This window comes from Dromiciops gliroides, chromosome 4, assembly GCF_019393635.1.
Source record: "Dromiciops gliroides isolate mDroGli1 chromosome 4, mDroGli1.pri, whole genome shotgun sequence".
NCBI classification, from domain to species: domain Eukaryota; kingdom Metazoa; phylum Chordata; class Mammalia; order Microbiotheria; family Microbiotheriidae; genus Dromiciops; species Dromiciops gliroides.
In genome coordinates this window covers 252,869,326-252,891,078 of record NC_057864.1, presented here as the reverse complement: position 1 = coordinate 252,891,078, position 21,753 = coordinate 252,869,326, and the positions used below count along the sequence as shown (strand labels likewise).

Genomic DNA, 21,753 nt, shown 5'->3' with positions numbered 1-21,753 from the left:
TTTTCCTTCCCCTGAAATTTTTTATGAAGGGCTGAGCTACTCCCCATCTACCTTCAGTAGGAACACCTAAGTAGTTGCCAATAGGAATGAATCTAGACAAGGGAAGAAAAGAGGAGGCTAGTGCCTGGGGAGGAGGAGGAAGTAATGGGGTGATGGACTTGGGGGGAAGGCAGGGTGCAGTCTGCTGAGACCACTGAAGATAGTTCAGTTCCAACTTCAGAGGAAACTGTCAAGCGTTACCCTAGCAACTGCTGATCCTCAATGTCTTTGGGATGAAGATAAATAAATAAATAAGTTTAGGGTTGGTTGGGTTATTTTTTCTTCTTCTTGTCTTTTCTTTTTCCTATTGCTAGGAGGAGAAGCTGGAATCTTAGGCAAAGCCTGGGGTGCAGCAGGCGGGCAGGCAGGCCGGCTGTCTTCAGCAGAAGCCCTGCTGTGAACTGGGAGGATGTGATTAAATAATGAGGGGGCCCCACAGCTAAAGAGAAAGACAGCTCATTCCCTGCCAGATCCCAAGGCTTTCCACAGTGACTCCAGCCAAGATTCAGCCAAGCCATTCCCTCCCCTCCCCCATGTAGACCTTTTGTCTAGTTTGGGCACCTGGGTGATAATTTTTCTTCAGTAGAGTCTACCAACAAGGAAATAACAGAGAAATCTACCTGAGGAGGTCAGCCATGTAAATCAGGCAGGGGTGAAAAGGAATAGACTTAACCTTCTGATGGTGGGGTGAGAAGAGTGAAATACCTAAGGGTGACTCCCTAAGGATTGTGACAACTCTCAACCAATAGGTAGCACCAACCTGAGAAGGGCAGTATTCTCCTCCAACCCCCCATTCCTTGTCCCTGAACACAATCCCTATTTTCAGCCCAGCACACAAAGCCATCGCCTAGGGAAGCAACTCCTGTGGAGAAGAGGCCAGCCATCCCCACCAAATGCCAACTAACTGCCACACACAGGACAAGTGAACCAACCTAGCTGAAAGAGCAGGGCACTCTGGGGGAAAGACTGGAGGCCTCAGCTGCTAGGCAGGTAGCACCAACACCACTACTGTGACAAGCATCTCTCCTCAAACCCTGAACCCGGGAGCCCTGGGAGGAGTTATATTAAATAATGACATCAAAGAAGAGTCATTAGCATCTGTTTTGCTGCTATACCCTAAGGACTATGGGACCTTTCTATCTGTCTTGCAGCTGAAATTTTCCCAGTGTTGTCTCCCCACCAGAATGTGAGCTCCTAGAGAGCAGATTGTGTCTAAGTGTATCCCCAGCACTTAACGAAGTGCTTTGCACATAGTAAACACCTAATAAATGTTACATTCATTAATTTATTCGTTCATAGAGACAAGAAGAGACACCTCTTCCAGAATTATCTTCTCTTCCTGCTGGCTGAGGCTTGAAATTCTCTAAATTTAGAACAAAGGTGTTATTCCATGAGAGAGTTTTAAATAGGGACAAACATTTATCAAGGGCTGACTCCATTCCAGACATCGTACTAGGTTATGAGAATATAGACGCAAAAAAAACCCCAGTCCCTACCCTCAAGGAGCCTGGGAAAACTACATGTGCATATATAGAAACATACAAAATAGATACAATTGTGTGGGGGAGGGGAAAAGTAGGAGGGGGCAGTGCTAGCAACTGGGAGAGATCAATCAAGATTTCATGTAGAAGGTAAAACCTTTCCCCAAGGAAAGGGTTCACAATGACTGACATTGTACTGAGTTATCAAAAACTGGTGCTATAGATATAGATAGATAGATAGATAGATAGATAGATAGATAGATAGATAGATAGATAGATAGATAGATAGATAGATAGACATACATACATATATGTGTATATATATATATATACATACACACACACATATATAATTTGGGGGGGCAGGGCAACAAGGGTTAAGTAACTTGCCCAGGGTCACACAGCTAGTAAGTGTCAAGTGTCTGAGTCTGGATTTGAACTCAGGTCCTCCTGAATCCAGGACTGGTGCTTTATCCACTATGCCACCTAGCTGTCCCCTGCCATATACTTTCCCAAGAGGTTTGTTGGCAAAAGAGGGAAAAGGGAAAAGCAAAGGGCACCTGGAGATTTTTTTCCTTTTCATTGATATTTTTAATACAAATGATAAGTACTCCAGGATCACACAGTGGCATAGGGGAAGGGAATAAGCGTTTATTGAGAACCTATTATGTGGTGGGCACTGTGTTAAACACTATACAAATGTTACCTCATTGGATCCTCTTAATAACTCTGGGAATTAGGTGCTATTATTTATCTCCACTTTACAGTTGAAGAAACTGATGCAGACAGAAGTTAAGTGACCTGCCCAGGGTCACATAGCTAATAAGTATCTGAGGCTGGATTTGAATCCAGATTCTACTGACTTCGGGCCAGTGCTCTACCTACCATGCCACCTCATGTCCTTTGATTTTGATTTCAGATTCAGCAGTCTCCATTAAAATGTTTTGAGGGGAGAAATAAGTAGTGGGAAGAATTGTAAGGAGGAGGAGGAGGAGGAAGAGAAGGAGGGGAAGAGGAAGGAGAAGAAAGAATGAGGAGAAGGAGGAGGAGGGAAAGGAGACATAAGTTCTCATCCCATCTTTGCCAGTAGTTGCTTCTGTGTGACCTTGGGCAAGTAATTTCCTCCCTCTGATTCCTCATTTGTAAAGTAAGGGAGGTCATCCTGGATCACCTTTTAAGTTCCTTTCTGACTTTGATACCACATAAAATAATAAAGACATATCCCCCATCTCTCTCCAGCGTTCACAAAAGCAACATGGTTTCATGATGTAAAGATGCTGGGATTTAAAGTCCCACCAGTAGAATTTTTAAATCCCAGGGTGATGGTATTGGACAAATTATTTAAATTCCCTAGACCTCAATATATTCATTCTTCAATTAGCAATTTCAATTCAGTTCAATAAAAATTAAGTGTCTACTATATACAAGCACTGGACTGATAATACAAAGGTGGAAAATGAATAGTCTGGAATCACAAGGAACTTAAATTCAAATGAAAGCATTTATGTTTGTTTTTTTTTAAATGTACCTGTGATTTCATTAGTGTGGGGAATTGCTGGTGAGGAAACTTACCCTCTCCAACTAGCTCAGCCAGTGTTCTGCAATTTACACTCAGAAAGTTGTGTGGGGCACTGAGAAGTTAAGTAATTGCCCAGGATCACAATGTTAGCTTCATCAGAAGAAGGATATAAATTTCTGTTTTCTGAACTCTCTCAGTTCCATTCTTTAGTCACTCTACCAGGTTATCTCTCGCAAGCAGACAAATAAATGAGAGACAGAGACACAGAGATAGAGATAGAGATAGAAATAGTTAGAGACAGAGGCAGATAGAGCCATAGACATAGAGACAGAATTGAAGAGAGAGGGAGGCAGAGAGACAATGGGAGAGACACAGAGACACACAAATAAAGATAGATAGAAATGGAGACAGAGAGACAGAAAAAGACAGATATAAAGACAGAAAGACAGATGAAGAGTGGGAAACACAGACTGACAGAGACAGCACTAATATATGGGGAGATCATAGAATGCTTCACAGGAGAAGGGACCTGAACTGAGCTTGAAAGGAAGATAAAAATTTTGAGAAGTTTAAATGAGGAGGGAGTACATGGGGAATGACTTATGCAAATGTATGGAGGAAAGAGATGGAAGCTGAACTTTAGCACTACTAGGTGTCCAGTTGGACTAGAACAGAAAATGTGCAAAGTAGATTAAAATGAAATCAGGCCAAAAGGATTGGTTGGAGTCAGATCATGACTGGATTCACATACCAGGATGAGGAGTGTCTATCTTATACTTTCAAAGATTTTGAGGAGGGGAGTGACATGGTCAAGCCTGGGATGTTACTCCTTGAGCTACCTTCCCCACTGAATGCAGATCAGAAACACAAGCTGTTGTTAATTGTCCCAGGATGCTGAGACACAGATACTAAGTATTCTTTGCTAGAAGGAGTGAAGGAGTTGCTAGAAGGAGATATTAGCCCCCTAAGATCTGCTTTGGAGTTAGGGCAGAAGAGCAGTATGCTTGAAACCCTTAGGAGGAAGCTGCCAGAACTGTATACTCTCCAGCATGGGAGCCAAGGTCTCTTAAGTGACTTGTTTGCCCTCAGGCAGCCAGAAAACTATAGGGCTTACATATGTTTTCTGCTTTTCTACCTGTCTGGAAATTGCTGAGGTTTCAGAAATCCCATGGGTATTGGGGAGGGGAAAATGTTAGATTCTACTTAATCTAATTCAATTTAGCTAGTGTTTTTGAGCATCTACTGTGTGCTTAATCATGTGACTTAAAAAAGTAATTACGTTCTTAGTTATCAATAGGGAGATGCTTAATGCTTTACTCTGAGTCTCTGAATGGTTGGTGATTTCATCAGAGTGGGCACTGTGGCACTATGGCCTCAAGATACTTGGGTGCAGATCACAACTCTCCTGGGCCTTCTTATTCAGTGTGATTTTTGTTCTTACTTTCCCATAAATCCTTAGCAGGTATATTGCTGTACCCAGTATGATGAAGGCTCTTTTCCAATACTGTTTGTATCTCAAGGGCACCAGCACAACACTCAAGTTGCCCATCTCTTGTCTCTAATCAATACAAATAATATCAAAAGAAAAAATAATATTTAAATGTGGCTTCTTTATGTGCCCTCTTCCCTGCCCCACCCACCCCCATCACTTATAAGCAGGTGGCCATCACAAATAATGTCAAGAAGACAAGACAGGTACCTTTGTCCCAAATCATCACCCTTAATCCCTCAAATTTCAACATCAAAGATTAGTTCCTTTATTTCCTTGGAGTTCTTTGTTTGTTTACAGGAGTTCCCCTTTAAAGTGGATAAAGTACAGGTCCTGTATTGAGGAGGACCTGAGTTCAAATGTGTCTTCAGGTACTTGACACTTACTAGCTGTGTGACCCTGGGCAAGTAACTTAACCTGCATTGCCCTCGCAAAAAAAAAAAAAAACAAAAAGTAAATACTCCCAGTGGGCATGAGAGTCTCTCTCCTCAAACTTTTTGCAGTGAACACCCATAATGGCAAAAATAATAGTTATATTATACTACAAGTTGCTTTCTCACGATTATGAGGTCAACAAAACACTTTTCTTACAGTATCTCCATAAGGTAAGTGATTTCAACATTATTAACCCATTTTACAGATGGGGAAACTGAGGCATGGAGAGCTTAAACTATTTCTCCAAAGGTCACACATCAAAATTCCATCTTGTGGGGCAGCTAGATGGCACAGTGGATAGAGCAACAGCCCTGGATTCAGGAGTACCTGAGTTCAAATCCGGCCTCAGACACTTAACACTTACTAGCTGTGTGACCCTGGGCAAGTCACTTAACCCCAATTGCCTCACTAAAAAAAAAAAATCATTTTGCTCTCCTGACTTCAAGTGGAAAGTATTTCTGTTATACCATTCTGCATTCTGAATGCTTAGTACCTGTGTAAACTTGGGTAATTTACTTAACCCCTTTGGGTCTCAGTTTCTTCAACTGTAAGTGAGGGGGATTGGGACAAGATTACCTCTGAGATCTCCTCCAGCTCTAAATCTATAGTCCCATTATATTAAGTGGCAACCTTCTAAATGAAAAATCCTACATTAAAAAACAAAAAAGCAAAGCAACCAAAACAAAACAAAACACAAACCAACCCAGAATTAGAAGTTAGGTGGTGGAGAGGCTGGGGCTTGTAGGGATGGCGCTCATGAGTGGGTAGTGGGGCATGGTGAAACAAATTTCTCCTGTTTCATAGCTTTGCCCACACTTGGCCCTGACATCACTTTCTCTTCTCATTTTCTCCGTCTTGTTCCTGGGTCCCTCTGCCTCCCCTTCAGTCTGTCAGCGGGGATTCTAACTGGGCAGTGCAAAGAAAGAGCAGGGCGGGGGAGTGTGGGAAAAGGTGAGAGGTATCTGAGGGAGCCAGTGCTCAGGCTTCCCTTCCCTCTCTCCACTGGGTCCCTGTCCCCCCTCCCTCCCCTTTCCTTCCCTCCTTCCTCGTGGCTGCCGAGTCACACGTGCCACACAAGCTGTCTCTTTAATTATCACACCGAGAAGGAGCCGCAAACAGGTTTAAGATGTTCACGGTTTGCTGCGTCTGTGTTACATCCTGAGTGCGTGTAAACAACATCTTGTGGTATTGTCTGATAAATTAAACATTTCTCCTTCCCGAGGTTGGAGACGAACGCTGCTTGTCCCCAAAGAGGGGACACGGGGAACTCACCATGGAGCATCTTCCTGTTGCGTTATTGGGGAGGAGAGGAGGGGGAGATGCCTTTGAATGAAAAAAATAAGGGGCATAAAGCGAATGCTCCTCCAGCTTAGGAAGTGCTTGGTTCTATTATTTGGACAAATTGGCTGTTAATGCGGAAAGAAATCTACTTAGAAGAATCCTCAGAAAGGGGAAGTGCAGGGAAGTCACTCTCCCTGCATCTGAGGCAGCAGTTGGGGATGATGGGAGCCTGGAAAATTCGAAAGCTCTCAGATAATGCTTGCTGAACCTGGATGAGAGGAGCTCTCCAGGGCAAGTTCAGCTCTAGGAAGTGAGACTAAAGTATTCTCTTCCCTGCACAGTATATTAGCCCTTCCTAAGCTGGAGTAACATTCCCTTTATGCCCCTTATTTCTTTCGAAGGCATCTCTACCTCCTAACCTTCCCAATAACTCAACAAGAAGATGCTCCTCGGTGAATTGCCCATGTCCCTCTTTGGAGACGAGCCCGTCTGGTACAGTTGAATGAATGCATAAATGAATGAATGCTGACCTTGGAGTTAGAGAATCTGAATTTGATTCTCAAGTCTTCTCAGCCTCAATTTCCTCATCTGTGAAATGAGGACTTTGGACTAAATGACTTCTAAGATTCCTTCGAGCTCTAAATCTCTGATCCGTAGTGATCCTCTTAAATGAAGAAATTGGTAAAGAAAATTAGGAGGACAAAAGCTAAAAACCTGGATAACCCTTAAATTGGGTACTCGGTGCTCAACTAATTGAGAGTTTAATGTGATTTTAATTTATAAGAAAAAGTGATAGGGTCAAGCCAATACATATTTCTAGCATTATTTTATAGTTTAGATTCATAGGGATTTACATGTTTGTACTCAACCTGGATTTTCCCTCAAAGTACATATGCTTGAAGTCTTTTTTTTTAAGATTAAAAACACCTCTAATATTTCTATTTAAAAATAAATATTATTGTTATATTTTATTTTTACATCCCCTATCTTTCTCACTATATTACTCCCCTCTTTCCCCAGTGATTCATCCCTTATAACAAAGAATAAAAAAGAAGGAAGAAACAGCAATTTAACAAAGCTAACCAGTACATTGAAAAAGTCTGACATCATAAGCAGCTATCCCCTCTCTGTTGAACAAAGCTATCTATTTACTGAGTAGGGTTCAGGCTACAATGCCCAACATTTCTTAATGATCTCCAGAGTTGTTGACTGGAAAGAGGACTCAGTTGTCCATTAAAATCTCTTCCCGCAGCAATTTGGAAAATGAATGCATTGTTGTTGAACTGATTCGACCATTCTGGAGAGCAATTTGGAACTATAACCAAAAGGCTTTAAAATTGTGCATACCCTTTGACCCAGCAATAACAACTGCTAGGTTTGTATCCCAAAGAGAGCATAAAAAGGAGAAAAGAACCCACATATACAAAAATATTTGTAGCGGGTCTTTTTGTAGGGCAAAGAATTGGAAATTGAGGGAATGCCAGTCAATTGGGGAATGGCTGAATAAGTTGTGGTATATGAATGTGATGTAATACTATTGTGCTTTAAGAAATGATAAGCAGGGGGGCAGCTAGGTGGCACAGTGGATAAAGCACTGGCCCTGGATTCAGGAGGACCTGAGTTCAAATCCGGCCTCAGACACTTGGCATTTAATAGCTGCATGACCCTGGGCAAGTCACTTAACCCTCATTGCCCTGAAAAACAAAAACAAAACAAAAAAAGAAATGATAAGCAGATGGATTTCAGAAAAACATGGAAAGACTTACATGAATTGATGCTGAGTGAAGTGAGCAGAACCACGAGAACATTGTACACAGGAATTGCAACATTTTGTGATGATCAGTTGTGAAGGATTTGGCTCTTCTCAGTAATGCAATGATCCAGGGCAATTCCAAATGACTTATGGAAATGCTCTTCACATCCTGAAAAAGAACAATGGAGTCTGAATGTAGTTTGAAGTACACTATTTTCACTTTATTTGTTGTTTTTTTTTCTTTTTTGTGTTTTTTCTCTTTTGTTCTGATTCTTCTTTTACAGGATGACTAATATGGAAATATGTATAACATGATTGTGCATATATAAAAAAAAAATCTCTTCCCACAGCAGGGTTCATAATATTCTTCCTTTTTTCCATGCCCAACTTAAATGCCACCTCTTCCCTGAAGTCTTTCCTTCCCCCCAGGTGGAAGTGATTTATCCTTATGACATGTCTCAAGGCATTTTGTTGGGACATCCTATTTCACTTATTTCACTTTCCCTTATAGCCTATTTATTTGTATGTTCATGCATTCTCCCAAAAAATTTACATGTAGGTAACCTGCAGGGCCTAATGGATAGAGGGTCAACACTGAAGTCAAGAAGACCTAGGTTTCACTCCTGCTTTTGTTACATACTAGATAGGAAAGGCAATTAGTGTCTCAGTGCCCCAGGCAAGTCTCTAAGCCTTTAAATTATAGACAAATAGACCTCTTATTTGTATTGGTGGACAGTTTCCACCCCAGGAATTAGAAGCAGGGACAAAACCATAGGTGTAAATCAAAAAGAAAAATAAATAGGTGGCAAATACCTGAAGAGCAAAGTCTTTGTTATATCCATTTGTGACCCCAGAGTCTAACCTTGTTTCTTGCACATAGTAAGTGCTTTAAAAATGTTTGTTGAATTGAGTTATATTTGTTTAATTTAAGATAGGGAAGGAATTTCTAAGAAAAAAAATAATGTCAAGCCCTACCTCTCTCCTAAAGTAACAGTCTGATAGAGAGCAAATCACTTCTTTAATCTGGGCAATTATCTCCTTATCTATAAAATGAAAGGTTTTGGAATAGTTGAACTCTGAGGTCCTTCCCAGCTGTGGCATTCTAGGGTTCTCTAGTCTATGATTATAAGTCTATCCCTTATTTTGAATTTGACAATTTGCATTTTTTTTCTTTTGGAGGAAATTGGGATTAAGTGACTCACCTAGGCTCATACAGTGAATAAGTGTCTGAGGCTAGATTTGGTCCGCCTGACTCCAGAGCCATTGCTCTGTATCCACTGTGCCATTTAGCTGCCCCAACAATTTGCTTTTAGAGGAAAAAAATCATTTTAATTGATGTTTGATTTTATAGCACATTCATTTCTGAATATATTTGTCCCTCCAGTCATCCCCTGTAACAAAAAAAGAAAGAAAAAGAAAAGAATTCAAGAAAACTAAAACATATCTAATCAAATAAGAAATGTAACAGCCTTAGTGCTTCACCTCTCCAATTAAAAGAGGGAGGTCCATTTTCTTATGTCATCAGGAATAAACTCAATCATAATTAAACAACAGTCAGTTTTTAGGTTTTTTCTTTCTGTTTACATTGTTGTGGTTATTGTATATATTGTTTTCCTGGTTCTGCTTGTTTCACTCTGCATCAGTTCATATAAGTATTCTCATACTTCTTTGAGTTCATGTTTATTGTTCTAATAGCACAGTAATATTCCAATACATTCATGAACGATTCATTCAGTTATTCTCCACTTGATGGCTTCTATCTCTTTCCAGTTCTTTGCTACCACAAAAATGCCACTATCAAAATTTTGCAGGATATGGGAATTTTGCTTTATTCTTTTGACCCCCTTGGGTACATATGCCTAATAGTGAAATCTCTGGGTCAAAGGATATGGGCATTTGAGTCACATAATTCCAAATTACCTTCCAGCATCACTTCACAGTTCCACCAGTGTTGTGCCAGACAAATTACTTGGTAGCCTAGAAATATGTATCCCAGGGATCTGAATTATGCTCCCCTGCCTATGTCTCTATCAAGTATATGCATAGGCATACCCTCAACTAATTAAATTAATTAATTCTCCTAAAACACAAGTTCAGGTAAAATAATGATGCAGAGGATAGCTAATTCCATGGGAACAATGTTATGAATGGGAGATAATAAAAATAACTGAAATTGATCTAGCACTTAAAATTTGCAAACCACTTTTCAAATTTGTTTCATTTTCGTTTCACCATAACCCTACAAAGTAAAGACTATAGGTATTATTAGCATTTCACCAGTAAAGAAACTAAGGCCAAGGGAAGTTGAATTGACTTCCCTATGACCACACAGCTACTAAGAGTCAGTTGCTACACCATACTGCTGTTCCTGAGCAACCAAAATTCAGACTATAAAAGCTTAGAATATGTTCTAAAACTCTGAGAATATATAGTCTTTATAATGCCAATAGATTTTACCCTTTCCCAAACTCTTCTTCACAAATTTCCCCTTAGACCAACCCAGAGATAGGGAGGAGACAATAATTTTTCACATACACACACTCACATCAGGACAACTGGGATGGCCCCAGCTGCTTAAGGTATTTGGGGTTAAGTAACTTGTCACACAGCTAGTAAGGGGCTGAGCTGAGATTTGAACTCAGGTGCTCTTGACTCCAGGATCATTGCTCTATCCACTGAACCACCTAGCTGCCTCTGAGAGGAGACAATTCTTACCTGCTAGTTAAGGTAAGGTATGAGGGGGTACTTCCCAACACTCATACATACAAGTCCATTCATATCAGCAGCAAGATGTATAGGGAGAATTTTCCTTTAAATAACACTAATATAATAAAAACAATTCAAACAATAAACAATTCCTACACATTCTATAAAAGACTATAATTACTGTGCATAATTAGTAGTCTAGTAGTTATTTCAGTTATTTCACAAACATTTTTAAGTGCCAACTGTGTGGAATAAATGAATAAGTTTTCCATTGTGTGTGCAATGTTCTATACTAGGGACTGAAGGAGACACCCAATTTAAGTGACACGCTCCCTGACTTCGTGGAGCTTACAGTCTAGTAGGGGGATAAGCCATCAACACAGACCATTATGGACCATCACATGATAAATGCATTTGAAAGATACACAATAAAAATCCTTGAGATATTTCAGAAACAAAGTCAGAACAAAAACAGTTTATAGGGAGTTGGAACCCAAGAGAAATAGGATACCTAAAGAGGCAGTGCAGTGGATAGAGCACCAGCAATGGACTCAGGAGGACCTGAGTTCAAATGGGGCCTCAGACACTTAACACTTACTAGCTGTGTGACTCTGGGCAAGTCACTTAACCCCAATTGCCTCGACAAAAAAAAAATGATTACCTATATATTGTTTAGCAGTTCAGGTTGTCAAGCTTAGATGAATTACATTACAGTGTACCAAAAGATATTTTGGATGCAATGACTGAATCAAATCAATGATCTTTGGAAGATCATGGAGGATGTGAGAAGGGCTAGAGGCAGGACTAAAAAATAGAAATGTTTCCCCCATTTTCAAAAAAGGGAAGGGAATGGTATGTGGAAAATATTGGCCATACCTATTCCTAGTATTCTTTTTCTAAACTTAATAGTATTTTATTTTTTCCAGTTACATATAAAGATAGTTTTCAACATTTGTTTTTATAATATTTTAAGTTCCAAATTTTTTCTCCCTCCCTCCCTTTCTTCCCCCTTTCCCAAGACAGAAAGCAATCTGATATAGGTTATATATGTATAATCACATAAAACATATTTCTGCATTGGTCATGTTGTGAAAGAATAATCAGAACAAAAGGGGAAAATCTCAAAAAAGAAAACAAAACAAAACAAAAAATATTAGAAATAACATGGTTCAGTTTGCATACAGATTCCATAGTTCTTTTTTTCCAGTTGTGGAGAGCCTTTTCCATCATGAGTCCTTTGGAATTGTCATGGATCCTTGTATTGCTGAGAAGAGCTAAGTCTATCACAGTTGATCATCACACAACATTCCTGTTACTGTGTACAATGTTCTGGTTCTGCTCACTTCAGTCAGCATCAGGCTTTCCAGGTTTTTCTGAAATCTGCCTGCTCATCATTTCTTATAACACAATAGTATTCAATTACATTCATATACCACAACCTGTTCAGCCATTCCCCAATTGATGGGCATCCCTTCTATTTCCAGTTCTTTGCTACCACAAAGAGAACTGGTATAAATATTTTTGTACGTGTGGGTCCTTTTCCCTTTTTTATGATCTCTTTGTTATCTATACCACACAGACGATGGTCACTGAACAGTTAGAAAATGAGGTTATGATCACAAGAAGCCAACATGACTTCATTTAGAACATGTCATGCCAGAAAAGTATCACTTCCTTTCTTTTTTGACAAGGGTACTTTCAAAAACCATCTTTAAGAGAATGCTATGAATGTAACTTAACTGATTTTTGAAAAGTATGTCCTATGCTATTCTTGTGGATGAAATGGAAAGAAGAGGGTTGGATAGTAGTGTAGTCAGATAGATTTCTTTTTCTCTTTCATTGTAGATTGCACTTCTGAGTAGAAGCCCACATGATGTAGCCCAAAGAGCAACAGACTAGGATTCAGAAGACCTGGGTCCCAATCCCAGCTCTACCACTAAATTGCCATGTGAACTTGGGTAAGTCACTAATTCCCTTTGAATCTCAGTCTGTCCATCTGTAAAATGGGCTTACTATTCCCAGCCTGTATAAGTCACAGGATTGTTGTCTTGAGGCTCAAATGAGGTGGCTAGGTATCACATCAGAAATAGTACTGGAATCAAGAATACTTCAGTATCTGAGTTCAAATCCAACCTCAGATACTCACTAGCTGTGTGGCTCTGGGTAATTCAGTGAACTTTGTGTCTGACTCAGTTTCTATAAAAAGGGAATATCTCTTGGGCTTGTTGTAAGAATAAAATAAGACTATTTATAGCATTTTGCAAACCTTAAAAAGTACTACATAAATGCTAGCAATTATTAGTAGTATCATTATTTGAACATATGAAAGGGGTTTTGGAAAGGATAAGTGCTATCCCGGGCAATTAAGGATCACTTGTGCTGGGTGGATTGAGGAAGGGGAGATAGGGCTAGTCCTCTTGGTCTTCCTGCCTTCTAATTCTCAACAACCTTTGGTGTCCCCCTTTCTATATCCTCATTGTTGTATGTCCTTTATCATACACACATCCTTTGTTATGTTCCCTGCATCTGTTCTTGGGAGTGTTTCTGATTAGTTGAACAGGATTATCAATCAGCTTCTGGTTTGTCAAATTTTATCAAGCAGCACAGACTCCATGCTATTGGCCAAATCTGCTGCCCTGTTATTGTGGATCTGTCCCAAGACTCATGAACTCCTACAGCTGGAAAAGACTTCAGAGACCCATTGTGGAGACCAGAGTGCTGGACTTGGGATTTAGGGTTTCTGGTTTCAAATCCTGACTTTGTCACTTATTACCTGTGTGAATTTGAGCAATCACTTACCCTCTCTGAGTCTCAGTTTCCTTATTTGTAAAGCAAGGGAACTGGACTAGATGACCTCTTAAATCCATGGTCCTTTGATCTGCTCTAATCCTTAACTGAACAGGAATCTTCTCCAGAACATCCCTGAAAGGAAATTATCTAGACCAGGTCTTCTTAATTGTTTTTCACTTACAACCTCTTTTCACCAGAGAAATTTTTATGCCACCCTGGGTATATAGGTATATAGAAAAGGTATATATAACCTTTTGCTGTTGCCAAATTTTTTATGATCCCCACATTCAGTTACATGACGCCACATGGGATCTCCACCCACAATTTAAGAAGCTTTGATCTAAACCTTCCTTGAAACTCTTTTCTGTGGCAACACCATTCTGGTTTTGGACAGCTCCTATCCCTACCAAGCTTTTCTTTTTCTTTTTCTTTTTCTTTTTTTTTTGGCGAGGCAATTGGGGTTAAGTGACTTGCCCAGGGTCACACAGCTAGTAAATGTTAAGTATCTGAGACCAGATTTGAACTCAGGTCCTCCTGAGTCAAGTGCCAGTGCCCTATCCACTGCGCCACCTAGCTCCCCCCACCATGCTTTTCTTTAAATTGGGACCACAACTGCCCACTCTCTGTACCCACCACCAGTTACCTAATTCTGCCTATTAGGGCTAATTAAATTGAGTCTACTCCCTCTTCTGCCTCATGATGGCATTTCAAATATTTGAAGACAGCTATCCTTCCACTACCATACACCCTTTAAATCTTCTCTTTTCCGGGCTTAATAAACTTCCCTGGTTACTTTATATGGCCAAATTTCTAGTGTTCTCATCATTTGGTTACCCTCCTCTGGATGCAATCCAGCTTGTCAATATCCCTTCTAAAATGAAAACCAAGAACAATATTCCAGATGTGGACTGACCAGTGCAAAACACAGAGGGGCTATAATTTCCCTTGCTTTGGACATTATGTTTCCATTAATGCAGCCTCAGATAGATTTTGCCTTTTTGGCTTCCACATCACAGTTCTGACTCATATTGAGCTGCCATACGGTTCAGTGAAAAGATTCACTGAATAGTAAGCTGGAACCTTAGAGAAATTTCAGTCCAGCGTCTTCAATTTACAGATGGAGAGATTGAGGCCTGAATAGGTCCAAAAACTTATCCAAAGTCACAGACAAAACAGCAGAGTAAGGATTGAAACCCACATCTTCACACAATATGGAAGTCAGTGATACAGTCGAAAATGTACTGCATTCGGAGACTGAAGACTTGGGTTCAAACCATGACTGCTACTGATGGTGTGTATTTGTTGTTGTTGTCATTTTTTTTAAGTCATGCCTGATACTTCATGACCCCATCTGGGGTTTTCTTGGTAAAGATACTGGAGCAGTTTGCCATTTCCTTCTCCAGATCATTTTACAGATGAGGAAACTGAGGCAGGCAGGGTAAAGTAACTTGCTCAGGGTCATACAGGTAGGAAGTATCTGAGGCCAGAATTGAACTCAGGAAGATGAATCTTCCTGACTCCTGGTACAGCCTGTGCCACCTAGCTGTCATTTTATGCCTTACTCTCCTCCAAATACTCTAAGATCGATAGCTACTGGCTTTCTTGCTGCTCCTGACATCTAATGCTCCATCACCCTGCTGTGTGCCTTTTCATTAGATGCCCTGCATTAGTCCATGAAATAGGCTATATAAAAAAGAAAGAAAGACAGTCCCAAATTTCAAGTAGCTTAAGTTCTAATAGGGAAAAAAGAATACACAAATGGGAGATCTGAGGTGGGGTAGGGAGGGACAGAGTTCAGGGTTTCATTCATGAGAAGATTAATATGATAACTAGAGCATAGTTTGCATGATGGAAAGGACTGGGGAGTAGTGTGGAGGCCTGGTTGGAAGCAAGAGAAGGAAAAAGCTCCCCTATTAAAGCTGAGGGACCCAGGAAAAGAGTCCAAGGCCTTTACTTCCTCACCTGGTCCTCACTTCCTCATCTGTCAAGGGAGGAGATCTGAATACATGGCTTGTGATGCACCTTTCACCTGAAAATGATTTGACCCTATAGCTTTAAATGTACTCATTATACCATGCTCACCTTTTGCATATAACTGATTTAAAGTTGTATTCTTCCCACTGCCACTTCCAATCACATAATTGTTGCTTTTTGGAAAAAAACCACAAGTAATAGTATTTTACATTTATCCCAATTAAATTTTATCTTGTTAGTTTCATACTTCTATTACAATCAGAGCTATAACTCGGGAGGGGCAACTGGGACTTTGCATCAATATGCTTAAATTTAGAAGGCACTAAAAGCATTTTCACTTTTTCTTCAACAACTAAACAGCACCTAATTAGCAATGTTTAGCTAAAAATTAGAAGACCCCAGGCTTCTGCTCCCCAGGTGAGCTCTTCGATGGACAGTCTATGCTCTTCTATCCTTTGTGTCAGCCCCCTGACTCAATTGAATTCATATCTAAAGTTGGTTTGAGAGTGCCTTTCATGCTCCTTGCCCCAGGAAGTAGTCTGTGCTACTTGTTGAAAGCACAAAAATTGCTACTTATAGCTGTGATTACAGCCCTTGGGGATATTATTGGACCCTGATTTTATAATCTACTATATTTTCTAACTTATTCTTGGGTCCTTGAAGGCACTTAATTGAGCATCCTCTTATGAAATTCAATTCAATTTAACTAACATTTATTAAGTGGGAAACACTGTGCAAGACATGGTATGGTGTAATGTATAGAGAGATAGCCTCAGAGTCATAAAGATCTGGGTTCAAGACCTACCTCTAACACATCCTGGATTTGTGACCCTGATTAAGTCAATTAACTTCTCAGTTCCTTTTGTCAACTCTTTCAATTAAAGGATGGTTTCTGATCTGCACTGTTACTGGGAGTTTTCTTGCTGGATATACCAACTGGTATACTAATGAAATCACAGGTCCCACCAAAAAAAAAAAAGACTTTGTATAATGTTGAAGACTCAGTGATGAAAAATTATATAATCCCTTCCCTCAAGGAATTGGCTATCTGATACAGAGAACTGACATATATACAAATAACCATGAAACAAGACAGAATATAATCAGTGCAAAGGAGAGATCCTAACAAAATACTATACAGAATCTGGAGGAGACATTATTTTGAGCCTGGAAGGTAGAAGAGATCCGGAAAAGCTTCATGGAAGAAGTTGGCACCTGTGCTTAGCATTGAAAGATATGGAAAGGCCATATTCCAGGAATAGGGGCAGGAGAGAGAAAGACCTGGCTGTGATATAGTATCTAAAGAGGAGTGGTGAAAATTGTTTTAAAAAAATAAATTAAAAAAACTCATTGCAGAAAGCCTTGAATGCCAGACTCAGTAGATTGTTTGCATTTTATCTTGAAGACCATGGGGATCCTCTAAAATTGGTGAACAGATGAATGATAGAGTCAGACCTGTCCCTAGGAAGACTGTATTGGCAGCTTTGTGGGGGATTTATTATAGAGGAGAGGCTGGAAGCAGAAACACCAAATAAGGAGACCATTATAAGAGTAGGTGTTGGCTGTGGAGAGGAGAGGATATATTTGAAAGATATTCCAGAAGTAACATTGACAGAACTGGGTGATTGATTGAATGGGAAAGGTGAGGGAGAGGAAAAAGTCAAAGATGACTGTGAGATTTAAGCCTGTGTCACTGAAAGGATGGTGATGCCCCGATAATAAATTTAGAATTTGGAGAGGAGGGGAGAGTTTGGGGAATAAGAAAAATGTATCTTCTTTGCATATGTTGTGTTTGCAATGTCAACATGACATCCATGTGAAGAGGGTCAATAGGCAGCTGGAAATGAGGATCTGGAACTCAGGGAAGAGCCTGGCATTTACTAAGGTGTCATTCGCATAAAGGTGATCCACAAGGCCATCAGAGTAGATGAGGTTACCAAAGGAGATAGAAAAGAGAAGGTCAAAGACAGAGCCTTGGGAGGACATAGGGCATGGGAGGGAAAGGAGCCAGTTAAAGAGAAAAAGGAGCATCCTGAGATGAAGAAGGAGATCCCAGAGAGTTGCAAAAAACAAATGAGGAGTAAGCACTAAAAAAGATGAATGTCCTTTGCATCTATGCAAAGGGGACTGTGGGTGCAGAACATTGCACATACTATCAGACTTGGACGATGTGTTTGTTGGTAGGTTTTACTTAACTACCTTTAATATTTTTTTTTCTCTTGTGCATTGTTACAAAGGACAGCTCTCTGTGTAGTGAAAGGGGAGGGGATTGGATGTGGGTAGGGAAATGAAGGTTACATTAAAACAAAAGATAACAATAAAAACTTTCAAATTTAAAAAAGAAAGAGGTCTAATTCAGCAGAAAGATCAAAGGAGATAAGAACTGAGAAAAGGAATGAATCGTTTCTCTTATGAACTTGACCTTGCCTATTAGTATAATATCCACAATCCAAAGAGGTAAATGCAATCTCAAATGGCATCTTCTATCTTTCCCTTAGACATCGTATTCATTCATCCAACAAACATTAAGAAACTATCATGAAGTGAGCACTGTGTGATGCACTGTGGGAGATATAGAGAAGAGACAGACATGGTCTTTGCTTCCAGGGAGCTTAGTCTAGGAGTGGGAGTGACATATGTACACACATAATTACAATGGTATGTTTCATGAAGAGTTCATGAGGTACAAAGTGCTGAGTAATCCTAGGAAAAAGAGATCCATCCCTTGGGAAGGGGGGAGAAATCATGAATAGTAGAACTATAACTAGCCCAGGTTGACTGGTTATTTATTTGTACAAAGTGCAATCACCTAGTAGGGGAGCGGGAAGGGTGAAGTTAAATATGCTTCCTTATCATAGTAGTTTTCCTTATCTTTTGTTCCTCTATTGGGCATGGGTTCCTGATGCTACAATTCCCTACTAAAACCCAGAGGTCAGCATAGTATTATAGAAAGAGCCCTGGATTTAAGGTCAGAGGAACTGTGTTCAAATACTGAGTATGCCACTTACTAGCTGAGTGATCTTGTCTTGGACTCAGGAAGTGAAGAAAGAAAGAAGGAAGGAAGGAAGGAAGGAAGGAAGGAAGGAAGGAAGGAAGGAAGGAAGGAAGGAAGGAAGGAAGGAAGGAAGGAAGGAAGGAAGGAAGGAAGGGAATAAGCATTTATTCAGCATCTACTATGTACCAAGCACTGTGCTAAGTACTTTACAAATATTTGATCCTCACAGCAACCCTGGGAGATAGGTGCTATCATGATCTCCCTTTATTGGTGAGGAGACTGAAATAGATGGAGGTTAAGTGACTTGCCCTGGGTCACACAGCTAGTAAGTGTCTGAGGCCAGATTTGAACTAGGGCTTTTCTGACTCCAGGCTTAGGACTCTGTCTACTGTATGACCTAGCTGCCTTAGTTTCCTCATTTGTAAACTGAGGGGGATGAACTAGATGATGTCTAAAATTACTTCCAGCTCTAAAGCTATGATACTATGAGCTCTTGAAGCCCTATGAGCCCTAATTACCATCACATCAGGAAAGGTTCTACCTTCTCCCACTGCCACATTACACTCTGCACCCCCTGCACCTGACTGAGCCAGGACTCTGGGTCATAATGGCACATGCCAATCTCCCCAGCTGACTTCCTATATTCATTCTCTGTCTCCTTGTCCCACATTTTTCACTCCCCCCCATCCCTCCCCTCCACATACACCCTTTAGGAATGGATAGTAGCTCAATAAATAGTAATGGGAAAAAAGAGAGGCATCACAGGACATATTACTAATCTAATTTGGTTGGAATATAAGGTATGTGTTGGGACATGGTATGAGGTAAGTTGGCACCAGATTATAAAGAAATACCATTGACAGGTAAGAGAGTCTGAACTCCCTCCCCCTCCAGGGGGTAATGGGAAGCCACTGAGGGATTTTGAGCAGTGGAGAGTTGTTGTTTGTTGTTGTTGTTTGTCCTTTCTTCTTTTTTTTTTTCAATTTTTTTCAATTAAAAAAAATTTTTTTTTACATATAAGGTATTTTATTTTTTCCGTTACATGTAAAGATAGTTCTCAATTTTTGTTTATACAAGCTTTACAATTTCAGATTTTTCTCCTTCCCTCCCCTCCCTCTCCCCTCCCCTAGACAGCAGGTAATCTGATATAGATTATATCTATATATCTATATACATATAGATATAGATATATATATACACACACATATATATATACTCACATAATAACATTAATCCTATTTCTGCATTAATCCTGTTACAAGAGAAAAAATCAGAGTAGTGATACAAAACCTCAAAATAGAAAAAAAAAAACCAACAGCACCCAAAACAAAAGAAATAGTATGGTTCAATCAGCATCTATACTCCACAGTTCTTTTTTTTTTTTCTTGGATTTGGAGATCCTCTTCTATCATGAGTTCCCTGGAACTCTTCTGTACCATTGCATTGGTGAGAAGAATATAGTCCATCACAGTAGGTCAACACTCAATGTTGATGATACTGTGTACAATGATCTTCTGGTTCTGCTCATCTCACTCATCATCAGCTCACGTAAGACCCTCCAAGTTTCTCTGAACTCCTCCTGCTCATCATTTCTTACAGCACAATAGTATTCCATTGTATTCATATACCACAACTTGTCCAGCCATTCCCCAATTGATGGGCACCCCCTCAACTTCCAATTCCTTGCTACCACGTAAAGAGCAGCTATAAATAATTTTGTACATGTGGGTCCCTTTCCCCCTTCCATGATTTCTTTGGGAAAAAGACCTAAAAGTGGAATTGCTGGGTCAAAGGGTATGCACAGCTTTATCACCCTTTGGGCATAATTCCAAATTGCTCTCCAGAATGGTTGGATCAGTTCACAGCTCCACCAACAATGCATTAGTGTTCCAGTTTTCCCACAGCTTCTCCAACATTTATTATCTTCCTTTTTTGTCATTTTAGCCAATCTGATAGGTGTCAGGTGGTACCTCAGAGTTGTTTTAATTTGCATCTCTCTAATCATTAGAGATTTAGAGCATTTTTTCATATGGGAATAGATAGCTTTGGTTTCTTCATCAGAAAACTGCCTGTTCATATCCTTTGACCATTTCTCAATTGGGGAATGACTTGGATTCTTATAAATTTGATTTAATTCCCTATATATTTTAGAGATGAGGCCTTTATCAGAAGTACTGGCCTCAAAAATTGTTTACCAGCTTTCTGCCTCCCTTCTAATTTTGGATACATTGCTTCTGTTTGTACAAAAATTTTTAAATGTAATATAATCAAAATCATCCATTTTGCATTTTATAATATACTCTATCTCTTGTTTGGTCAAAAACTGTTTTCCTTTCCAAAGATCGGATAGGTACACTATTCCTTTCATTCCTAATTTACCTATGGTATCACCTCTTATGTCTAAATCATGTATCCATTTTGACCTTATTTTAGTATAAGGTGTAAGATGTTGGTCTAAGCCTAATTTCTGCCATACTATCTTCCAGTTTTCCCAGCAGTTTTTGTCAAATACTGAGTTCCTATCCCAGAATCTGGAGTCTTTGGGTTTATCAAACACTACATTACTAGTGTCATTTACTACTGCATTTCCTGAGCCTAGCCTATTCCATTGATCTACCACTCTATTTTTTAGCCAGTACCAGATAGTTTTGATGACTGCCGCTTTATAGTAAAGCTCCAGGTTTGGTACCGCTAACCCACCTTCCTGTGAATTTTTTTTTCATTATTTCCCTGGATATTCTTGATTTTTTGTTTTTCCAGATGAATTTTGTTATTATTTTTTCTAGCTGTATAAAATAATTTTTAGGTAGTCTGATTGGTATGGCACTGAATAAGTAAATTAATTTAGGCAGTATTGTCATTTTTACTATATTAGCTCTGCCTATCCATGAGCAATTGATATCTTTCCAATTATTTAGATCTGATTTGACTTGTGTGAAGAGTGTTTGGTAGTTGTGTTCATAGAGTTCCTGGGTTTGTCTTGGCAAGTAGACTCCCAAGTATTTTATATTATCTACCGTTACTTTAAATGGAATTTCTCTTTCTATCTCTTGCTGCTGGACTTTGTTGGTCATGTATAGAAATGCTGATGATTTATGTGGATTTATTTTATATCCTGCTACTTTGCTAAAGTTGTTCATTGTTTCAAGTAATTTTTGACTTGATTCTCGAGGATTCCTTAAGTATACCATCATATCATCTGCAAAGAGTGATAGTTTTGTTTCCTCCTTGCCTATTCTAATTCCTTTAATTCCTTTCTCTTCTCTGATTGCTAAAGCTAACATTTCTAGG

General features: G+C 39.6%; 1 protein-coding gene across 10 annotated transcripts in view; it reads left to right on the top strand.

The window, feature by feature from the left end:
* The window catches only part of LRFN2 (leucine rich repeat and fibronectin type III domain containing 2), a 543,138-nt gene that overhangs the window by 189,942 nt on the left and 331,443 nt on the right, over window positions 1-21,753 (top strand). For 7 of the 10 annotated variants that reach the window (XM_043964830.1, XM_043964828.1, XM_043964829.1 and 4 more), the window contains exon 2: window positions 12,549-12,661. The exons of 2 other annotated variants lie outside the window; for them this stretch is intronic. The gene's annotated coding sequence lies outside the window, so the exon portion shown is untranslated. Of the gene's footprint in view, window positions 1-12,548; window positions 12,662-14,610; window positions 14,785-21,753 lie in introns of all 10 variants that reach the window. One more of the 10 variants, XM_043964821.1, reaches the window with a different exon arrangement.